This window comes from Bubalus kerabau, chromosome 16, assembly GCF_029407905.1.
Source record: "Bubalus kerabau isolate K-KA32 ecotype Philippines breed swamp buffalo chromosome 16, PCC_UOA_SB_1v2, whole genome shotgun sequence".
NCBI lineage: Eukaryota > Metazoa > Chordata > Mammalia > Artiodactyla > Bovidae > Bubalus > Bubalus kerabau.
Genome location: NC_073639.1, coordinates 26,353,127 through 26,374,168, shown reverse-complemented (window position 1 = coordinate 26,374,168; position 21,042 = coordinate 26,353,127). Strand labels below are relative to the sequence as shown.

Genomic DNA, 21,042 nt, shown 5'->3' with positions numbered 1-21,042 from the left:
AGTGTTATTATTATATTGCACTAAATAGTACTCTAGTGACCTCAGAGATGCCTCCCCAAGCACTTATTTCCAAAAAATAACACTCCTTCTCAGAAGCATCTGCTTCATTATGTATGGTTGAGACCATTATTCATAAAACTCCTGGGAAACAAGCACCACTTCATTTGCACTGGTCTAAATTTGCATTGGTTCAGAGTGAGAGCAATAGTAAAACAAGGAAAGTTAATAATTTACTTCTCAACAGACCCAGCCTGAATGGCAAATTTTAATACATGAAGTCATTTGGGAGAAAAAGAGCAAAAGTCAAAAGGAGTAGTTGAAAAGAACTAATTCCAATGGCTATTCTTTGTATCACTTACTTATATTGGCTTTATTGTAAATATATTCTGTTGACATATTATCTAATTTGAGGTGTATAAATCAAGATTTCAGCAAACTGTTTAGTTTTGATAGCTGTTCATCAAATAAATGGATATAAATCAATTTTAGGAATGTCATAGGCACGATAAAGGTAAACAGAAAAATTGACAGTTATAAAAGTAGAGGAAGAATGAAAAAAATCACTTAGAATTTTAGAGCATGTAAAAGGCAATAGATTTATTGCAACCAAAATTTATTTTTCAGATGCTCCCCATAAAAACGTTTTTCAAATGTTTTCCAACCATCATCATGCTAGGTGTCTGTCACTTATTTAGTTATATTAGGTAACTTCAGGATGGGAGAAGGATCAGAGATACGTTTGCTGTCATTAAAATGCCTCCTCAATATTTGGAGACAGATAGAATAAGAACATGAAAGAAAAGGAAAGTTTTAAAAGCTGAATGTATTTAACCTGCAATATGAACTACTGTATTATAGGAATTAACAGAACAGTGAGTCCAACAGGGCTGAAACAGACCAAGACCTTGAGGAGATAAAAATGAGCTGCCTCCAAAAGGTTTTGATAGAGGGGTGAGAAGAAATGACTTTGATCAAGAATGTGAAATGAAGTTGAGACCCAACTTAAAATTGAAGTGTAACAGAAACATTAAGATCATAAATAAATAGCTGTTAAAAAATGGTCTGAGGGAGAGTTTCTATGTCATTTGCATGAGAAATACCTTTCAAATTTTGCCTAACTTTGTAACTGACATTTTATTTCACTACTGAGATTATTAAAAATTTTAATAACCATTATAAATGAAGAGAAGATTGGATGATAGGGTTGTGAGTCAATGATGGCAGGATTTTTTTCTTGAATTGAAAATAATGGTGAACAAAAACTTTGCAGATAATTTAATGTTTGTGCCTGAAGTCTTGCTCTGATCTTCCTTTAATTTTAAATCATCTCTAGCTACAGATTCTTAGTAAAACATTTTCAAAATCTTTGATTTTGTAGACTCTGAAGCAACATTTGAATGAATGAAATTTTTTCCCTTAGCCTCATTGCTCTTTAACAGAGAAGGCAATGGCACCCCACTCAGTACTCTTGCCTGGAAAATCCCATGGACGGAGGAGCCTGGAAGGCTGCAGTCCATGGTGTCACTGAGGATTGGACACGACTGAGCAACTTCACTTTCACGCATTGGAGAAGGAAATAGCAACCCACTCCAGTGTTCTTGCCTGGAGAATCCCAGGGGGAGCCTGGTGGGCTGCAGTCTATGGGGTCACGCAGAGTCGGACACGACTGAAGCGACTTAGCAGCAGCAGCAGCAGCATTGTTCTTTAAAAAGTATCTAAGATACCAGACACTACACAAGTTTTAGAAGAAGTTAATGTTAACATATTCCTTAAAAGATATATGCAAATATGTTTTATAAAACAACTTTTATCTAGAAACACATAGAAGAAAGTAATCACTAGCTTCATGTTTTCTTGGCCTTAACTGGATTTGAAAGCTGAAAAATATTAATTTTAAGTGATGTATATATAAATAAAATTTCCAAGTGCAAACAAAAAAAAAACTCAAAGTTTATTGTTTAATTTAATCTTTTTTTTCTGGTTTCATCTCAGATATTATTTATATACTAGGTGCTTTAGGGGAAAATAAAGATAGATGTGGTTGAAATCTTGAGTATACACTGTGGCAACATTTCTTATTCAAATTCACTTTTCAGCATGAGCAGATAAACCAATAGAAGATACCTGGAGGAAAATATAAAATCCCATTAAAATATTCCCAGTTTTAAGACATAAAAACTGAACACCAAAGCCTGATTTATTCAAACATCACATGAGCTTTGCAACATTGTTATCAATCAGTGCACATTTAAATATGCCAAATTTTTTAAAGTTTTTACATACAAGTTATTCCATTTTTGGCTTTGTTGATTTATCTCTAAAGTCCATACGCTGATATACAGTTGATATACATTTTTTGGTGTATCATATAAAAATACATAGATTTAATTCATTATTATTATTTGTTCAGTTAAGAGTAAAAACTCTAGTCTATTAGATTAAAAAAGAACATTTCAGTAGAAAAACTGAAAGAAATTCCCTAACTGAAGTCCTGAAATTGATGAGGGATGGAACAAAAGAGGAAGTTTGGGAGGGGTTTACTCCCCAGATTGTAGAAGGACCAGGTTAAACAGTTTAGTGCTCAAACACAGCAAATATGAATCAGAGAATTATGTTTGCATTTTAGAAATAATATGCTAAAGTGGCATGAAAGAAAAAAGTCAATATTGAATAAAGAAAAATATAATATTCCTTTATCTATACAAGAGACACATTGGGCTTCAACAGTACATGAACCGTGAACTTCCAGATGTTTAAGCTGGATTTAGAAAAGGCAGAGGAACCAGAGACCAAATTGCCAACAACTGCTGGATCATTGAAAAACCATGATAGTTCCAGAAAAACATCTACTTCTGCTTTATTGACTATACCAAAGCATCTGACTGTGTGGATCCCAACAAATTGTGGAAAATTATTAAAGAGATGGGAATACCAGACCACCTGACCTGCCTCTTGAGAAATCTGTATGCAGATCAGAAAGCAACAGTTAGAACTGGACATGGAAAAACAGACTGTTTCTAAATAGGAAAAGGAGTAAGTCAAGGCTGTATATTATCACCCTGCTTATTTAACTTATATGCAGAGTACATCATGAGAAATGCTGGGCTGGATGAAACACAAGCTGGAATCAAGATTGTTGGGAGAAATATCAATAACCTCAGATATGCAGATGACACCACCCTTATGGCAGAAAGTGAAGAACTAAAGAGCCTCTTGATGAAAGTGAAAGAGGAGAGTGAAAAAGTTGACTTAAAACTCAACATTCAGAAAAATAAGATCACGGCATCTTGTCCCATTCCATCACTTCATGGCAAATAGATAGGGAGGCAGTGGAAATATTGAGAGACTTTATTTTTCTGGGCTCCAAAATCCCTGCAGATGGTGACTGCAGCCACGAAATTAAAGAACACTTGCTCCTTGGAAGAAAAGTTATGAACAACCTAGACAGCATATTAAAAAGCAGAGACATTAGTTTGCCAACAAAGTTCCATCTAGTCAAAGCTATGGTTTTTCCAGTTGTCATGTATGGATGGGAGAGTTGGACTGTAAAGAAAGCTGAGCACTGAAGAATTGATGCTTTTGAACTGTGGTGTTGGAGAAGACTCTCGAGAGTCCCTTGGACTGCAAGGAAATCCAACCAGTCCATCCTAAAGGAAATCAGTCCTGAATATTCAGTGGAAGGACTGATGCTGAAGCTGAAACTCCAATACTTGGGCTACCTGATGTGAAGAACTGAATTATTTGAAAAGACCCTGATGCTGGGAAAGATTGAGGGCAGGAGGAGAAGTGGACGGCAGAGGATGAGATGGTTGGATGGCATCACCGACTGGATGGACATGAGTTTGAGGACCCTCCAGGAGTTGGTGATGAACAGGGAGGCCTGGCATGCTGCAGTCCATGGAGTCACAAAGAGCTGGACATGACTGAGTGGCTGAACTGAACTGAACTGATAAACAAAGGTATCAGATTTGTAAATATGAGGTTATCCATTTAGAATTTTATGTTGAAAAGAATCACTATAATTCATATTAATATTTTTGTGAATTAGTCATGTATATGGACTATCAGTTAAAATGCATTTTGAATTAAAATGGAGAAAATTATTTATTGCCAAGTATCATTCCTTTGGACATTTTAACCACTATTACCTGTGGAGCCTAAAAAAACGTTACTGGGCTTAAACTCAGATATTATAATTTAGTAGTTGTCAGAGTACCTAACAATTTTTATTGAATCAATGAACAGACATCTTCAATTCTGACAACAGACTTTTATCTGAAAGTCTTAGTAATGGACATTATTTCCTAATTCATCCTTCCTTCAATCTGAGAAACTTCCTAAGAATAAGAGGATATGACTTCAAGGCAGCTCTCCCAAATAGTACACAGAGCTGTTGAGTGGTGGAGGCAGACAGGGGAAAGAGATTGTATATATAAATGTGAAAAATAGTTGTTCAAGCAAAGCTAAAACATTTTCTATTCAAAAGATTTATTTCATATAGCATTTATTGCACTATTGCCTATTATACATCTCAGAGAAGTCATAATGCACAACATTTCTCAAACTAATTTCCCAGAAATATATTTTATACAGAACATTTCCATAAGGTTAGGGTTGAGCTGAACATACTTTGGGAAATACCACTCTAAAACAGAGTGAATTACAATTTAAAGAAAAAATGGCATGCTCAACAGCTTTTACATTCTGATGTTAGAAAAATTAATTAAAGTGTCAGATGGTTAGAGTAGTGACAAGGATAATTATGCTGAGAAAGAAGAGAGGAGGAGAATGGAAATGCAATGAGATACACCAGAATGAGTATGAGAATGAGGCAGTAGACCAAACTTTCAGTCCTCATCCGGAATAAATAAGCTAATGATACTGTGCGAACTATTTAACAACTTTGTCCAATATTAAAATGAAGAAGCTTAGCTGAAAGATCCCCAAGATCTCTCCTATTATCTAAAGTTAACTTGAATACTTTCAATTATTGGAGCAAGCTCCTATAGAGTGATAAGAATGTCTAGATTAATATTATTCTAGTCATAGGACACAGACATATGCAAAGTTAATTCTTTTTATGAATTATGAAGTTATATTCAAGAGGATTCCATCTGTGTAAGCATAATCAAGCCAAAGATAATGAAAGGGAAAGAAGCAGGAGTCAGAATGTGATACACTCAATTTTACTGGGTGGCAGAGAAGTAGTTTGATGAGTAATGGTGAGAACTCTTCTCCCATTTTCTTCTCTTTCCATACTATTGATTAAAATCACTGGTTGACTGGATGGCATCCCTAATCTTGGGACTCATGGAATTCTATAGCAGGACAATAATTTCATAATACTAACTTGTTTGTCCTTTGTCTCTTCAGCTTTTTCTTCCCACTACTATCCCTCTCACTCAAAAAGCTAGGTCATGGATTTAGACTAAAAGAGGTCACAGGGATATCATAAGGACATAAAGCATATAAAACAGGAGTCTGATTTTGAGTCTTCAATACTCTCCTCATGATGGGAAATACCAAGGATGGGTTCCATAGAAAAGTATTTGTGATAGCTATCATCTGGAGAGAATGTGATTTCCTCAGAGACTAGGAAACATTCATTTTGAGCCTGGGAAAAAGAGAAGAAAGAGGGAATATGATGATGAAATTGGAAAAAACACTAGTGAATTTGCCAGTGGAGGTACTAGCTTTCCACCCAAATCAGTTTTCTTTCTTTCATCACCATTATGGTCAGACACAGTTCTGCCAAATCAGGCAGTTCGTATCAGCTTCCTTTGTATAATAGTTAATTTGAGCAATTAGCTATCTACCAACAAAATTTGTGCAGAAGTGATATTTGCCATTTCTGGTCTGGAAATGAAGACCTGAGGACTAAATTCTCTACCCACACTTCTTTCAGTTCTGATGAGACAGAGGAAATGAAGAATCAATTGAGCAGAAGATGGCAATTCTCTCAAATGTGGCAGAGCAATGCCTTAGAAGGATGCTGAATTTTTGAAAGATTGTGAAGATCAAAAATATTCCTGAGATGGGGAACACTCATACTGTGACTGTTAACATAAGAGAAAACAAAACAAAACAAAACTCATTTTATTTGTACAACTATAATTTGAGGTCTCTGTTAGAGTAACTTAGATTTTTCCCAAGGTGTACAGAGAGGTTCTAATCGGAATAGACAACAGGTCAAGAAATTTTGAATTCTTATTTCCAAAGATAGAAATCAGGGACCTGCAGCAAAGACAAAACACAGATGGCAGTCAGTGTTCTGGAGCTAAGTGTGGCGTCATTAACAACAGACTACTCGGCTTCCACTCCAGTGAGGATGTTTCCTTTATCAACTTCTAGAAGTTGAGAAGTGCTTCCTGTAGAATTTCGAACACCATCTTGAAAGATGATCATTACATAACCTGCTCCCAGGGAACTACATAAACTCTATTTCCCATAATGAGATGATGAAACATTTTTCTTTGATAGCATCCAGCACTTTTTATCAGAAATGCTCAGAAATAGTGACATCTCTCTGTGCCCTAAGACATTACATGAATTCCACTGGATTTGCAGATGTGATTAAAAAAAAACAAAACAAAACAACTTTTGTCATTCAATAGGTCACAAAAAATCTATGTGTATCTTGTTATGCATATAGACTTCATTTTCTAAGTTACTCTCTTGGGTCGTCTTCAGCCTAAGAGAGCCAGCTGTCTCTCCAAAGGTTATGTTCCCCTCTTTGGGGGCAACCCATAGAAAGTGAATAGTAGATTACAAAATCCCACAGAATCCATTTCCCAATTGGGATCACTCTGTAGAACTCTCCCAACTGATCCAAAGCTCCTTTTTGTTGTTATTGAATGGCTTGTTATTGTGTCCAACTCTTTGCAACACAATGGAATGCAGCACCCCAGGCTTCCCTGTCCCTCACCATCTCCCAGAGCTTGCTCAAACTCATATCTTTTGAGTGGGTGATGCCATCCAACATCTCATCCTCTTTCCTCCCCTTATCCTCTTGCCTTCAATCTTTCCCAGCATCAGGGAATTTTCTAATGAATTGGCTCTTCACATCAGGTGGCAAAACTATTGGAGCTTCAGCTTCAGCATTAGTCCTTCGAATGATTATTCAGGATTGATTTCCTTTAGGATTGACTGGTTTGATCTCTTTTCAGTCCAAGGGACTCTCAAAAGTCTTCTCCAACACCACAGCTCAACAGCATTACTTCAGCTTTCAGGCTTCTATATGGTCCAATTCTCACATCTATACATGACTACTGGATAAACCAGTAGCTTTGATGGACAGAACTTTGTTGGCAAAGTAATGTCTCTGCTTTTCAATATGCTGTCTAGGTTGGTCATAACTTTACTTCCAAGGAGCAAGTGTCCTTTAATTTCATGGCTTCAGTCACCATCTGCAGTGATTTTGGAGCCCAAGAAAATAAAGTCTGTCACTGTTTCCACTGTTTCCCAATCTATTTGCCATGAAGTGATGGAATTGGATGCCATGGACTTAATTTTTTGAATGCTGAGTTTTAAGCCAGTTTTTTCACTCTCCTCTTTCACCTTATTCAAGAAGCTCTTTAGTTCCTCTTCACTTTCTGCCATATGGGTGATGTCATCTGCATATTTGAGGTTATTGATATTTCTTCTGGCAATCTTCATTCCAGCTTAGGCTTCATGTAGCCCAATATTTAATATGATGTACTCTGCATATAAGTTAAATAAGCAGGGTGACAATATATAGCCTTGACATACTTCTTTTCCAATTTGGAACCAGTCAGTTGCTCCACATTTGGTTCTAACTATTGCTTCTTGATCGGCATACATATTTCACAGGAGACAGGTGTTTTGGTATTCTCACCTCTTTAAGAATTTTCCACAGTTTGTTGCGACCCACAAAGTCAAAGGCTTTAATGTAGTCAATGAAGCAGAAGTAGATGTTTTTCTGGAATTCTATTGCTTTATCTATGATCCAGTGGGTGTTGACAATTTGTTCTCTGGTTCCTCTGCCTTTTCTAAATCCAGCCCGAACATCTGAAAGTTCCTGGTTCATATACTGTTGACACCTGGCTTGGAGAATTTTGAGTTTTACTTTGCCAATGTGTGAGATGAGTGCAATTGGGTGGTATTTTGAATATTCTTTTGGCATTGCCCTTCTTTGAGATTGGAATGAAACTGATCTTTTTTCTGTGCTCTGGCCACTGGTGTATTTTCCAAATTGGCTGGCATATTGAGTGCAACACTTTAACAGCATCATATTTTAGGATTTGAACTAGCTCAACTGGAATTCCATCACCTCCACTAGCTTCCTAGTAGTGAAGGTTCCTAGTATAAAGTTTCTTAAGGCCCACTTGACTTTGCACTCCAGGATGTCTGGCTCTAGGTAAGTGATCACATTTTGTGGTTATCTGGGTCATAAAGATATTTTTTTGTATAGTTCTGTGTATTCTTGCCACCTCTTCTTAATATCTTCTACATCTGTTATGCCCATACCGTTTCTGTCCTCTGTTGTGGCCATCTTTGCATGACATGTTCCCTTGGTATCTATAATTTTCTTGAAGAGTTGTCTAGTTTTTCCCATTCAATTGTTCTCCTCTATTTATTCTATTTCCTCTATTACTGGGCAGGCTCAGTAAATCTTTAATACAATTTTTCTGATGGGTGGGGCTGTGTTCCTTCCCTGTAGTTTGGCCTTAGGCCAAACTATGGTTGGCGTAAGAGTGGTAATGGCTCCTGTTGCTGCTAAGTCGCTCCAGTCGTGTCCGACTCTGCATGACCCCATAGACGGCAGCCCACCAGGCTCCCCCGTCCCTGGGATTCTCCAGGCAAGAACACTGGAGTGGGTTGCCATTTCCTTCTCCAATGCAGGAAAGTGAAAAGTGAAAGTGAAGTCACTCAGTCGTGTCCAACTCTTCACGACCCCATGGACTGCAGCCTACCAGGCTCCTCCATCCGTGGGATTTTCCAGGCAAGAGTACTGGAGAGGGGTTCCATCACAACCTCCTTCAAAAGAACATATGCCAGCATGCTGCAGCTCCCAGGACTGTTGTAGTCAGTGCCCCTGGCCCCATGGAAGGCCACTGTCGACCCACACCTCTGCTGGAGACTCCCAAACACTCATAGGCAAATCTGGCTCAATCTCTTGTAGGGTCACTGCTCATTTCTCCTGAGCTCTGTGCACACAAGATTTTATTGTGCCCTCCAAGAGTCTGTTTCCCTGGAGATTCTCAGTCCTTTTGCAAGATCTCCAGCTTGGGAAATCTGTTGTGGACTTTTGCAACTGTGCAAGAACTTCTTTGTTATAATCGTTCTCCAGTTTCTGGATCGTCTGCTTGGCAGCTCTACAGTGGCATTAATGGCAACCTCCTCCAAAAGGACTTATGCCACAAACTGCACCTCCCAAGTCTTCTGCAGCCAGAGACCCTGTACCCACAGCAGGTCACTGCTGACCCATGTCTCTGCAGAAGACACTCAAACACTCAAAGGCAGGTCTGGCTCAGTCTCTTGTGGGGGTCACTGTTCCTTTCCCTGGACCCTGGTGCACACAAAGGTTTGTTTGTGCCCTCTGAGCATCTCTGGTGGGTCTGAGGTTTGATTCTAAACATGATTTCACTCCTCCTACCATCTTGCTGGGGCTTCTCCTTTGACCTAGGATGTGGGATATGTTTTTTGGTGGGCTCCAACATTCTCCTGTCAATGGTTGTTCAGCAGCTAGTTGCAATGTTGGTGTTCTCACAGGAGAAGATGAATGCACATCCTTCTACTCCACCATTTTTTTTTTTAACATTCCTTTTAGGTGCAACTGTATTACAGTTTAACTTCTACTTCTTTCTTTAACCTTCACAGAGAGTTTTCCTTAGAGAACATTCCAATTAACCTTAAGAACAAAAATCTCAGAATCCCAAAATTTGTTTCTTGGAAAGCTAACTGACAACACCAAGAAAAAGGGAATGATGGCATGTACACTTTGGAGACAGAGGTATTAGGTTAAGCTGGCAGCTGTAATCTTATAAGGGAGTGGGGATGAACAGTATCAACTTGTTGTTTCACTGATCAAAATAGTGAAAACTATCCACTCCCATTACATGTGTAACAGTTTGCTTTCATCTCAAGCACATACAATTTTGACTTCTAGTAATTATCAGAATGAGCATAAACCTGGGTTTATATTTTCATTCATTCATTCAATCAATCCATTCATTCAATATATAAATATTTTTAGATATCCTACATGTGGAAAACACTATGAAAGTTTCTAGGAAAATATACAAACAGACCTTATGCTCTTCTCCATAGTTTAAAGCCTTAGATGAAACTTAATTTTCAATAAACACTTTTTAAGAAGTACTCTGCAAATCAGTGGCTGGATTAATGATGGCTCACGGGGAGATAAAGCAACAAATATAAATTATTGAAATGCTAACAGAACAAAATTTCTGAAATTCTTAGTGAGTAAATATCTGGATTTTCCATTAGGTGGAAAAGATCTGAAATTTCTATGAACTAGGTTCATAGAAGATAATCAGTTGGATAAATATCTGCAATTCTATTAAACTACCTCTTGGATGGTGTATAAATTTTTACAAGGATGTGATTATAATGCATCACAACTAGGGTTAGGCTTTTATATCTACCAACACAAATCAAGTATCTGTTTTAGTATCTTAGAAATATATCTACTTCTACAAATGTAAAACTATAGATGGAGTAGGTATAATGACATACCTAACAAAAGAATGGCTTGTGTGAAAGATGTTTGTCTTGTCATATTATCAATTTTAAAAGATTCTATTGCTATGTATCAAAAGGAATTGTCAGGAGCCTAGACACAAATGGATAGTTGGTTTATTTCCTCCAAACTCTCAGGCTATTTGAATTAATTTTGTTACTCCTGCAAATGTCATCTAATCAATTGAAATATTTATAGGATTTTATGTTGCACAAAAAAAGCACGCAAATTGACAAAATATGTGGGTAAGATATTTGTGTTTGATAGTATGTTCAGAATTTTATGGATGGTAACTGTTATTTATCATGCAAAGCAATGCCTTATACACTCCCTAATTCTAAGAACTGCCTGTCTTATCATGAGTATATCTAGGAGGTGATAGTCTTCTTCTCTGGCTAATAAATCTTTATTTTCAACTATCAAAATGCACACTAATTAGTGTATCGGCTCAGACTGACTTTTCCTGTTTAATTCAATACAAGGGCATATGCCAATGAAATGTCACTAAACTAGACTACCTACAATGTTAAAATCACTCCATGGCTATAAAATCAGTACAAAGGAAGAGATATTAACTTGGTTTACTGGCAGCTATCATCTGAGGCACCACAGGTTCTGGTAGACTAATGATCATCCCCATGCCTGTCTAAGGCTTATTTTGGTATTTGGAATCTGTCTTTATCAATATAGCAAATATGTGCTTACTGCTTTTACCACCGCTACTACTGTTGGTATCTATGGTCATTGAGTGCTAGGATTTCCTAGGTAAGTAGATAACTGTACATGTGCATTAACTCATTTATCTCTAAACAAAGGCTCTGTTCTTTATCTTCACCTTACTGAATTCAGAGTAGCATTGAAACTCTGTTTATCCTAAGAGAGGCTATATATGAGTTTACATCTGACTTAATACTAACTCAAAGAAACAAAAACAATGGACTATGCATCTCTGTGTGTTGACAAACAGAATTTAATTGTTAAAGTTAACTCAGGAAAATCATAGATCTTAACCTACATCAAGCTGTACTACTAATTCTAAAGTTGCAGGAATGTACTATGAACAGATAGACATGTTTTTCCTGGAGAAATCCCAAGAGTATGCTGAAGCTCCTTTAAAGAGCTGTCTTCTTGTACATTATTTTTCTTTGAGAAAAAAGCAGAGAAGCTTTAAAATTATGTACGTAGATTCACTGCTACAGAAGATGCTTTGGCCTTGCGATATTCTCATTTTAATCTCCATTAATTATTCCTATGTGACAACCCCCATTCTACATACTCCATAAATAAGTTTCATGTTTCTTTTATGTAAATGATCTAAATAGATACTTGCATAAGCTGTTAAAAACATTTTATATACATGGCCATCCATTTTTTAACTACTATTACTGTGTTAAAGGATGGATGGCATTCATTTCCCAAACACTCCTGGCTATGGAGGGAATGTATATAGACTTGCTTGGGACATTTTCTCTCCTATTCTGTACCCAAGAGAGTAGACATTGAAGGGAACAAAAATAAGTTGACCCTCCATTATTATCTGAGTACCAAAAGACATCAAGCATTGTTTAACTTGAACTTCTTTAGATGTTAAGCTATACATATTGAGCAACTGAGACTCAAAGTTCTTGTGTGCATGCTCAGTCGTGTCTGACTCTTTGGATTCCATGGACTATAGCCTGCCAGGCTCCTCTGTCCATAGGATTTCCCAGACAAGAATACTGGAATGGATTGCCATTTCCTCCTCAGGAGATCTTCCCCAGCCAGAGACTGAACCCATGTCTCCTGCATCTCTTGCATTGGCAGGCAAATTCTTTACCACTCCACCACCTGGGAGACTGTAAGATAGGGGATAATCCTGAGATGAGCTCAGTTTTCATCTAGGGGTTAAATGTCATGATTGATAGCAGTGAAATTTAAATCAAGATTCACCCAGAGAGGATATACAACTAAGGTTAAGAGAGATAAATTAGGAAATGTTGAGTCCTATAAAAGATTTAATTTCTTAGGTACTTTTTCCTTGGATTGTGTAGATAATTTGGCATGCTGCTACTGCTGCTGCTAAGCTGCTTCAGTCGTGTCCGACTCTGTGCAACCCCATAGATGGCAGCCCACCAGGCTCCCCCGTCCCTGGGATTCTCCAGGCAAGAACACTGGAGTGGGTTGCCATTTCCTTCCCCAATGCATGAATGTGAAAAGTGAAAGTGAAGTCACTCAGTCGTGTCCGACTCCCAGCGACCCATGGACTGCAGCCTACCAGGCTCCTCCATCCATGGGATTTTCCAGGCAAGAGTACTGAGTGGGGTGCCATTGCCTTCTCCTAATTTGGCATAGATTATGTTAAAAATACATTACCATTTTTTTCTGTATAGTATAACATGCATCATCGATTAACCCTTTAGTAAAGTATTATACACTGAAACATTATCGTGCACTAATTCTGTGGGACTAAAGAGTCTGAGGGCTTCCCTTGTAGCTCAGCCGGTAAAAAGCTCTTTGTGAGCCCATTGACCAGAGCCGGCCAGGATCCTCTCTCCGTGGGATTCTCCATGCAAGAATACTAGAGTGGGTTGCCATTCCCTTCTCCAGGGGATCTTCCTGAGCCACTGTACATACTGCTTCTGAAATTTTTAAGCAATAAAATATACACTAAGTGAGAAGTCAGTAAATGCTTGGGAGAAAAATTAAGCAAAGAGGTTAGAGAGGTAAGATGCAAGAGGCACCATTTTAAATAGGTGGTAAGGGGAAGTCCCTGGTGGTCCAGTGGTTAGGATTTGGTGCTTTCACTGCCTGGGGCTGGGGATTAATCCCTGGTTGGGGAACTAAGATCCTTGAAAGCTGTGCTACACGGCCAAAATAAAATAGGTTGTCATGTCATCTCCTTTTTCTTTAGGAGATGACATGAGGATACAGGCCTGAAAAAGGTAAGAGTCTGGGCCATGCAGGAATCTAGCAAAGAACAGGCCCAGTATTTTCATGCAAAGATGGGCTCAATAAAGGACAGAAATGGTATGGACTTAACAGAAGCAGAAGATATTAAGAAGAGGTGGCAAGAATACACAGAAGAACTGTACAAAAAAGATCTTCATGACACACATAATCACAAGGGTGTGATCACTCATCTAGAGCCAGATATCCTGGAATGTGAAGTCAAGTGGGCCTTGGAAAGTATCACTACAAACAAAGCTAGTGGAGGTGATGGAATTCCAGTTGAGCTAGTTCAAATCCTGAAAAACGATGCTGTGGAAGTGCTGTACTCAATATACCAGCAATTTTGGAAAACTCAGCAGTGGCCACAGTACTGGAAAAGGTCAGTTTTCATTCCAATCCCAAAGAAAGGCAATGCCAAAGAATGCTCAAACTACCACACAATTGCACTCATCTCACATGCTAGTAAAGTAATGCTCAAAATTCTCCAAGCCAGGCTTCAGCAATATGTGAACTGTGAACTTCCTGATGTTCAAGTTGGTTTTAGAAAAGGCAGAGGAACCAGAGATCAAATTGGCAACAGCTGCTGGATCATGGAAAAAGCAAGAGAGTTCCAGAAAAACACCTATTTCTGCTTTATTGACTATGCCAAAGCCTTTGACTGTGTGGATCACAATAAACTGGAAAATTCTTCAAGAGATGGGAATACAAGACCACCTGACCTGCCTCTTGAGAAATCTGTATGCAGGTCAGGAAGCAACAGTTAGAACTGGACATGGAATAACAGACTAGTTCCAAATAGGAAAAGGAGTACATCAAGGCTGTATATTGTCACCCTGCTTATTTAACTTCTATGCAGAGTACATCATGAGAAACGCTGGACTGGAAGAAACACAAGCTGGAATCAAGATTGCCAGGAGAAATATCAATAACCTCAGATATGCAGATGACACCACACTTATGGCAGAAAGTGAAGAGGAACTAAAAAGCCTCTTGATGAAAGTGAAAGTGGAGAGTGAAAAAGTTGGCTTAAAGCTCAACATTCAGAAAAGGAAGATCAAGGCATCTGGCCCCTCACTTCATGGGAAATAGATGGGGAAACAGTGGAAACAGTGGCAGACTTTATTTTTGGGGGCTCCAAAATCACCGCAGATGGTGACTGCAGCCATGAAATTAAAAGATGCTTACTCCTTGCAAGGAAGGTTATGTCCAACCTAGATAGCATATTCAAAAGCAGAGACATTACTTTGCCAACAAAGGTTCGTCTAGTCAAGGCTATGGTTTTTCCTGTGGTCATGTATGGATGTGAGAGTTGGACTGGGAAGAAGGCTGAGGGCCGAAGAATTGATGCTTTTGAACTGTGGTGTTGGAGAAGACTCTTGAGAGTCCCTTGGGCTGCAAGGAGATCCAACCAGTCCATTCTGGAGGAGATCAGCCCTGGGATTTCTTTGGAAGGAATGATGCTAAAGCTGAAACTCCAGTACTTTGGCCATCTCATGGGAAGAGTTGACTCATTGGAAAAGACTGTGATTCTGGGAGGGATTTGGGGGCAGGAGGATACGGGGACGACAGAGGATGAGATGGCTTGATGGCATCACTGACTCAATGGATGTGAGTCTGAGTGAACTCCGGGAGTTGGTGATGGACAGGGAGGCCTGGCGTGCTGCGATTCATGGGGTCACAAAGAGTCGGACATGACTGAGCGACTGAACTGAACTGAACTGAATGCAGGAGATGCTGGTTCACTTCCTGCGTCAAGGAAGATACCCAGGAGAAGGAATTGGCTACCCACTCAAGTATTCACTGGCTTTCCTGGTGGCTCAGATGGTAACAAATCCGCTTGTAATGCGGAAGACCTGGGTTCAATCCCTGAGTTGGGAAGATCCCCTGGAGGAGGGCATAGCAACCCACTCCAGTATTCTTGTTTGGAGAATCCCATGGACAGAGGAGCCTGGCTGACTACATTCCATGGGGTTGCAAAGAGTGGGATAGGACTGACTAACTAAATACAATGCAACCAAGAGTTGAAGAATACTGCAACTAGCAACTCAGGCACTCACATATTCAGTTATCTGCTCCTTTACTGTGAATGGAGTTATGACATTCTATGCAGAAGATTTTGTTCCAGAACTCAAGATGGTATCACCACCGATGTAATGAGTGGAGCAGGCAGAGACAGGGGGAGCCATTTCCATTGGGAAAATCAGGAGAACTACTTATCCTGGTTTGTTCAAAAAATAAATCTGTGAAGCGTGACCTGTGAAGGGGAGAGAAGTGACTAAAACATGGGCTATGTATATTGTCAATCTTCTCGATTTATCTGTAATAAATTAAAAATGAATTTACTATTTTTATGTCATCTACTTTATAGGACAATTTGATTAGAGAAAGCAGTTGATGCTAGTGAAAGAGGGGAGTTTGTATGTATTATTGAGATATTTAAGACATTCTCAGGTTGTCAATTAATTCATGGTTCATTTCTTCTATATCTTCATTCACACTTCCATTTTCAACATTAATTTTCATGTGCAGCTACATCTGTCCTATTATATGAGATAAATCAGAAAGAGCTAACTTATTGAAAACACTCGAAAAAAGAATTTCTACTAACACATGCAATCAATTAGGTATAAGCTCTGGATGTGATATCCAGATCCAGATTTGTAGAATTGTATGTTTCTAGGCTGAAAAAGGATCTTGTAGGATAAGCAGTGAATATACAAAAAAAAAAAAAAATTATATATTAAAAATCTAAATTAAGAAAACAATTCTAACAGCATCCAAAACACAATATTTAGGAACATATATAACAAAAGAATTGTAAAATTTACACTGAAAACTGGAAGCCATTATTGAAAAAAATTAAAGAAGACCTAAATAAATAGAAAGACATTCTATGCTTATGGTTCATAAGACAATGTTGGTGATGGCAATACACCCCAAATTATTTACATATTCAATCTGCCAATTTTTCAAAAATTATCTAACTGGTCCTAAAATTAATATGGAAATGCAAGGGAACCAGAATAGTAAAAACAATCCTAAAAAAGTAAAAAAACAAACAAACAAAACTTCTGAATTCAAAGCTACTACACAGCTGCAGTATTTAAAGTTGTGTGGCCTGAGAACAGACCTATAGATTAATGCAATAGAATTGAAATTTCAGAAATAAATCTTTACTTTCATGGCCGATTGATTTCTGATAAGGTGTCAAAACTTTTCAAAGGAGGGAAATAGCCTTTCTCCACAAATGATTCTGGTACAACTGGATATCTACATGTGAAAGAACAGATTTTCACCTTTAGCTTATACTCTACACACACAAAAAAAACTTACAATGGATCAGAGTCTAAATGTAAGGGCTAAGTTTATAAAAGCTTTAGAACAAAATATAGGAGTAAACATTTTTGACTTAGGCAAAGGTTTCTTGAAGAAAACACTAGAAGCAAAAGAATTATAGTAAAAATGTATATATACAGTGAACTTTATCAAAATTAAAGGCAAATGTTGCAAATGGAAATTCTGTGAACAGAGGAGCCTGGTGGGCTACAGTCCATGTGGTCACAAACAGGTGGCCATGACTGAGTGACTAACACTACTTTCATTTTCATGCTGCAAATGGTACCATCAATATGTGAAGGACAACTCACAGAATGGAAGAAAATATTTGCAAATCATACTATCTGCTAAGGAACTGTTGTCCAGTATCTATACAGAACACTTACAACCCAATAATAAAAAGATAAATACCTTAATAAAATATAGAAAATGAAATGAATAAATGTTTCAACAAAGAGGTGTATAATATGAACATACAAAGAGGCTCATCATCATTAGTCATTAGGACAATGCAAATTGAAATCACAATGAAATATCACTTCTCTCTAGCAGGAAAGCAGTAGTTAAAATGTCAGTGTTGACAAGGATGTATAGATTAGAACCTTATAGATTGTTAGTGAGGATGCAAAATCACGCACTTACTTTTGAAAACAGAAGTTTAGCCCAAGAAAAATGAAATTATATGCCTTCAAAATATATGTGCATAGAAGTTCATAATAGCATTATTCATAATAGCCAAAAATTATATACTACTCAAATGATCATCAACTGATGAACTGGTAAACTGTGGCATAGCCATACAATGAACATCATTTGGCAATGAATGAAATACTGATATATTCTTCAATATGGATGAACCCAGAAGATATTATGCTAAATAAAAGAAGCCAATCAAAGAAGATCTCATATTTTATTATTCCTTTTACATAAAATGTCCAGAAAAGGCAAATCTGTAGAGTCAGAAAATAGATATGTGTTACCTAGGACTACTGGAATGGGTAGTGGGGAAGGTCTATTATTTGATAAAACGTGTCTTGTCTTGAGATGTAAATATTTAAAAATTAGATTGGTACAATGGTTCGGGACTCTGTGAATATACTACAAAAATTGTATTGTGCACTTTAAATATGTGAACTGGATGTTATATAAATTATACCTTAGTAAAGCTATTGCTTTTCCTTTTCAAAGACCATTAGAGTGTAAAAATACAAACTACATCTTGGAGAAGATATTTTAAATATAAATAACCATAAAAAGAATTTAGGCACAAAATATAACCTGGCCTCTCTGAAAATACCTATGAATCAGTAAAGGAAAATTAAACAGAAAAAAAAATGAACAAAAGATGGGAGCAAATGGTTTATAAAAGAGGATATAAAAATGGTCACTAAAGATATTATAATAGTGCTCAATCTCATTTTTCATCAGGGGAAAGCTCAATAATTACAATGAGATACAACTTCATGTCCACTGGAATATCCCCTGCAAAAAGCTTGGAAAATACCAAAAGTAAACAAGCAAAGATAACTTTCATATAAAGGTAGTAAGAGCATAGATTGATATAAGTATTTTGTGGAACTTTCTGCTGTTATTTACTATACTAATTTTTACATATGTATACTTGAGGACTAGAGAAGGGCATGGCAACCCACTCCAGTATTCTTGCTTGTAAAATCCCATGGACAGAGGAGCCTGGTGGGCGACAGTCCATGGGGTCACAGAGTTGGACACAACTGAAGTGACTTAGGGAAGCCAGGTGGCACTAGTAGTAAAGAACCTATCTGCCAATGCAGATGACACAAGAGATGAGGGTTTGATCCCTGGGTCAAGAAGATCCCCTAGAGAAGGGCATGGCAATCCACTCCAGTATTCTTGCCTGGAGAATCCTATGGACAGAGGAGTCTGGTGGGCTACAGTCCATGGGATCCCAAAGAGGCGACTTAGCATGCATACTTGAGGAACCAGCAATTTCTTAAACAAACAAACAAAAAGCGGAACTGGAATGATTATAATAAATGTCCCTGTTTGAAAACAGCATTGTCTCATCACCAAAACAAGGTATAGATGATTTGTCATACATTCACAATGTGCTGTGGTCTGAGTATTTGTCACAAAAATTCATATGTTTAAACCCTAATGTCCAATGTGATAGTATTACAAGGTAAGGCATTTAGACAGTGTTAAGGTCATCAGGGTAGGGCCCTCATGAATAGAATAAGTGTCCTTAGAAAAGTGGCTCAGAAAGCTCGCTAACCTCTTTTCACCATGTGAGGACACTGCAAAAAGGTGCTAATTATGAACAAGTAAGAGTGCCTTCACCAGAATATGACCATGTTGGAGACTTGATTTGGAATTCTTAGCCTCCAGAATTGTGAGAAATAAATATATGTTTATAATTTATCTGCTTGTGGTATTTTGTTTTAGCAGCCCAAACAGACTGACAGAAAATTGGTACTGAAAAGTGGAGGTGTTGTAACAAAGACCTAAAAATGTGGAACTTTGGAACTTGGTAATGGGCAGAGAATAAGAGAGTTTCGACGTCTTTGCTAGGAAAAGCCTACAGTGTCATAAATAAATGGAAAAAAAAGTTATTCTCATGAGAGGTAACAAGGAGGGAACGAGCTGCATAGAAAACCTCAGGCTTCTTAAGTGGACATGAACAGAAGACTGGTAGAAATACAGGTGTTAAAAGACATTCTGATGAGGTCTCAATTGAAATGAAATACTATGCAGGAGTGAAAATAAATAAATCCCTGCCGTAACCCCGATCAGATCATCACTAACTGATATGGTTCACCTGATTACTTTCAGTTCAGTTGCTCAGTCGTGTCTGACTCTTTGCTACCCCATGTATCACAGCATGCCAGGCCTTAATTACTTTAGATCTAACTTAATCTAGACTTTTATACTTTTCCTGATCCCAACTTTACAATGTTAACAATGTGCAAAATCATTTTATTCATTTATGACAAATTTTTCTCTGTTTTTACTTGAATATTTCACAAAATTAAATTTCTATTAGCATCTATAAGAAATCATTTCTAGGAAGAACAAGATGGTAGAGGAGTAGGTGGATGTGGAGTACATCTCTATCCACAGTTACATCAGGAATACACCTATCAGCTGAGAGCAGACAGGAATACCTGACCAGTGGAAAATAATATATAGAACCACACAAAACTCAGTAGGATGAAGGAATTGGGGGAAAAACAAGAGTGTTATTAGGACTGGACCTGCCTTCAGTGGGTGGGGGAACTGAAGCAGGGGTCTAATCCCCACAGCAGGGCAAGTGTCTGAGTCAGAGGAGAAACATTTAAGGCTGAGGGTGAAACAGCTGATCTGTGGCAGCCTAAATAGATTGAGAATCAGACAGTCCTTGCCACAGTCATACATACCCTGGTAGGAATGCTGGTCTACTGGAAGGTACAGCAGGTGGCAGCTGGAGTTTAGGGATTATGGAGCAATCCCAGGTCAAGGGCTGCTGTTGATGGCAGAGAGATGGATAGAGGGGATGTGATAGAGGAGACGGTGGTGGGAAATGCCTGTGGAGGAAAGCCAAGCAGCCATGGAAGCAAGGCGATACTGCTGAGTCATCGTTAGCAGGTGGAGCCATCACCATAGCCTCTCTCTCCCCACACGCCAGCATCAGCAGCTGAATAATAAAAAGGCTGGCGTGTTAAATGCCTGATGCACTGAACTACAGAATAGGACCCCAGCCAGGGTGTCCCTTTAAGTGCTTGACGTACAGATCTACGGAGTAGGACCGCAGCCAGGGGGACGCTTCAATGTGCCTGACACACCGAACAACAGAGAAGGACCCCAGGCAAGGGAGCCCTCTAAGTGCCGAACAGGAGAAGATATGAAGAGGCCAAAGAGGCCTTCTGATTGCAGGCTACAAGAGGCTCCTGCAGGGAACAAGAGGCTTGAAAAAAGACGCTGATAGGGCCATAACTCCTGCAGTGGAGGCAGTCTGTGTCCCTGCACACTTGCCAGGGTCTCCACAAGCCAGGCAGCTACACCACCTTCATTCTCAACTCTCACTAGGGCAGAGTTGC

General features: G+C 38.4%; 1 long non-coding RNA gene across 1 annotated transcript in view; it reads right to left on the bottom strand.

The window, feature by feature from the left end:
* Nucleotides 1-2,048: 2,048 nt before the first annotated feature.
* LOC129629836 (uncharacterized) overlaps nucleotides 2,049-21,042 on the bottom strand; it is a 127,584-nt gene continuing 108,590 nt past the window's right edge. Inside the window, exon 4 of the long non-coding RNA XR_008703343.1 lies at nucleotides 2,049-2,124. This is a non-coding gene — a long non-coding RNA (uncharacterized LOC129629836). The remainder of the gene's footprint in view (nucleotides 2,125-21,042) is intronic.